Source organism: Cyprinus carpio, unplaced genomic scaffold (assembly GCF_018340385.1).
Source record: "Cyprinus carpio isolate SPL01 unplaced genomic scaffold, ASM1834038v1 S000006451, whole genome shotgun sequence".
NCBI classification, from domain to species: domain Eukaryota; kingdom Metazoa; phylum Chordata; class Actinopteri; order Cypriniformes; family Cyprinidae; genus Cyprinus; species Cyprinus carpio.
In genome coordinates this window covers 48115-48326 of record NW_024879133.1, presented here as the reverse complement: position 1 = coordinate 48326, position 212 = coordinate 48115, and positions in this window count along the sequence as shown.

The following is a 212-nucleotide window of genomic DNA, read 5'->3' as shown; positions in this document are numbered from 1 at the left end:
TTTTTCTGTGACGAAGACGAGACGTTGACGAGCTAAAAATAATATCTGATGACGAAATTATGACGAAATGTATGCCGCGTTTTCGTTAACTAGACGAGACTGGACTATAATGTTATTTGAGGACTACCAGACATTCAAAATGCATCCTATAGGCTTTTGTCTTTCAAAATGTGCGTCCCTGTCATTGGATTGCGATCAGATAAGGGGCGATT